Below are 2,953 nucleotides of genomic sequence, written 5' to 3'. Positions count from 1 at the left end.
CAACATATTCATCCATATATTTAAATTCACGTGTTTTGTTTCTCCTTGCCCATTGATCATCACATGCATACATATTTACTTTTCAGTCTTTTGCATTTGAAACTTACAACAATTTATTCACAAGTCTTAATTAATCAATAAATCACAGAACTGTCTAGGCCGTGAGTTCATTGGGAGAACGATACTTGGTCTTACCAGGTTTATTACTTGATACGATTCGGTTACACTTGCCGAGGGTTAACAAGTTTTTGACTCCATTTTCGGGGATTGAAGATTTGTTCATCAAGTTTTTGGCGCCGTTGCCGGGGACTCGTGGTTTAACTTGTCTATTTGTGTGATTTTTGATTATTTTTGACTTGTTTTGAATTTTTTTTTTCTGTTTTTATTTTTCTGTTTTTATTTTCGTGTTTTAATTTTTCTTTTTTATTTTTTCTGTTTTTCTGTTATTATTTTATTTTCTTTTTTTATTTCCTATCTTGTTATCTTTTCAATTATATCTTTTGATTATTTCTTCTCTTTTCTATCTTTTTGTGCTAACAAAATTTTCTAGGGTTTTGTTTCCTTGTGTATGTAGGGTAATATTCGGACTAGAAGCGAAAAGATTTCTGAACCTCTTCTTCAAGTCCTTGACGAAAATAGAAGGAGGAGGAGAATTTGAACTTCACGAGAACTATTCCCTTCTCCTGAGACACTCTTACAACCTTCACCACAAAGGTCTTACCATAGCACTGAAAATATGACAGAGGAGAATAATGGTAGACAGACTCTTGCAGATTACACCACTTTTGTTAGCCCTCAACATTTTAATAGTATAGCAAGGCCGAGGGTCAATGCTACAAACATGGAGGTGAAACCAGCATTGATACAGTTGGTAAAAAGCAATTCGTTTAATGGGCTATCACATGAAAGCCCGTATGAACATCTCACCACCTTCAATGAAATTTGTAACACCGTGAAGATAAATGGAGTGCCAGATGAAGCAATCAAGCTTAGTTTGTTTCCTTTCTCATTGGGAGGCAATGCTAAGCTGTGGTTAAATTCTTTTCCAAAAGGTAGTTTTACAAAATGGGAAGTTGTGGTTGCAAAGTTTTTAAACAAATACTTTCCACAATCTAAAGTTAATAAAGGAAAGCAAGAGATCTCTTCTTTCAGACAAGGCATGGAGGAGACATTAGATCAAGCATGGGACAAGTACAAAAGTTTATTGAGAAAGACTCCCATGCACGATTTTGATGAAGCAGCAGTAGTTCTACATTTCCTTGGAGGTCTTGGTTCACAAACCAAGTTGATGTTAGACGCCTCAGCTGAAGGTAATATTAAATATAAGACTCTAGAGGAAGCAACAGAATTGATAGAAAACATGGCTGCTAATGACAATGAAATGCATAGTGAAAGAGGAGCTTCTATTCATCAGAAAGGGGTTCTACAATTCTAGTCAAATGATGCCTTGCTTGCTCAAAATAAGATTATAACTCAACAGTTGGAGAATCTAACAAAGACACTTGCTCAATTGCCGAAGGAATTAAAAACTGTTGCTCAAGTTCAACAACAGATGTGTGAACTATGTGGTGGTGACCATATCAATGGTTGATGACAAATTTATGAACACCGAAAAACGGCGCCAAAAACTTGTTTAACCCTCGGCAAGTGACCGAATCGTATCAAGTAATAAACTCGGTAAGACCAAGTATCGTTCTCCCAAAGGACTCACGGCCTAGTTTAGCTATATGATTTGTTGATTATTTAAGACTTAAGAACAAATTGATTGTAGGTTTAAATGCAATAGACAGTAATTAAATATGTATGCATGAATTTGATCAATGGAGAAAAACAGAATACAAACACTTCAATGAATTAGATGGATGAGTATATTGTTGGGGTCATCAATTTCATCTTATCCACTCTCATATATTTTTAGGAATTCATCATTCATCAATGCTAATGCCACTCTCTAAATCACCTTGCAAGAAGGCCTATCCTTAATTACGAGTTCATACAATTCCTAGCATTCCTAGTAATTAGTTCTAAAGTGCATAAGCTTAAAGGCAACCAATATGCTATTGGGAGAAATTCCCCGGATCTAGATTTCCCCGTACGTTCCCGTATCGACAAAAATCAATAATCATGCCAATGAATGAGTTAAACAAAGCAAGCAATAAGCAAAGAGGAAAAACCCTAACTAAAGATGAAAGAAAGCATATATCTTAATATAAGACGTTAAAACACAAATTCCATATATGAGAGTTTCACAAGACTACATTGATTCCCCAACAACAATACAAGGTTTAGTTCACCATATTCATGGTGAAACTACATGAACAATAATGAAAGAATGAAAGATAGAACCCTAGAAAGAGGAGGAGGTAGCCTGAGCATCCAAGATCTTCCTCCAGGGGTGGAAAATTGAGTGTTTGCTTCGTCTCAGCCAAAGATACAAACCCTAGGACGTCCTAAAGCTTATATACTATTCTAAAATTACAGAAAATTAGGCCCAAGCCCTCAGCGGTAAGTGCGTGAGTTGTTTTTCTCCCCTCAGCGGCCTTTTCACCCCTCAGCGGCCTTTTCACCCCTCAGCGGCCTTTTCACCCCTCAGCGGAGCTAACGTGGGTTTCTGAGCGCCGCTCAGCGGTCAGTTGCCGCTCAGCGATACTTGCAACTTCTCCTTTTGCACTTTTTGATGTCTTTTCTGATTCCATCTCTATCCTTCTTCACTTCTTTCACCAAATTCATCTTAAAACCTGCATAAAAACACTGAAATCAAGCATAAACTTGTCCAGCTCTCTTATTTCTAAAAATATAACCAAAAGTATGATTTCAAGCTAGTTTCTAAGTGTTAAAGGTTGCTTTTAGTATCAATTTTAAGCATGAAAATAACAGTTTTTCAACTGTTATCACAACCCCAAACTTAGAACTTTGCTTGTCCTCAAGCAAACAAGATGTAACTCAATCTTCT

The 2,953-nt window shown here is 36.5% G+C and overlaps 1 pseudogene; it reads left to right on the top strand.

Annotated features, from left to right (window-relative positions):
- The first annotated feature begins 841 nt into the window (after window positions 1–841).
- LOC148193404 (uncharacterized) lies at window positions 842–1,591 on the top strand (annotated as a pseudogene).
- The last annotated feature ends 1,362 nt before the right edge of the window (window positions 1,592–2,953 follow it).

The sequence above is a fragment of the Vigna umbellata genome, chromosome 9 (assembly GCF_029865625.1).
Source record: "Vigna umbellata cultivar VRB3 chromosome 9, Vumbellata_1.0, whole genome shotgun sequence".
In the NCBI taxonomy this organism is placed as follows: domain Eukaryota; kingdom Viridiplantae; phylum Streptophyta; class Magnoliopsida; order Fabales; family Fabaceae; genus Vigna; species Vigna umbellata.
The sequence above is the reverse complement of the archived record's forward strand: the minus strand, read 5'-3'. Positions and strand labels throughout refer to the sequence as shown.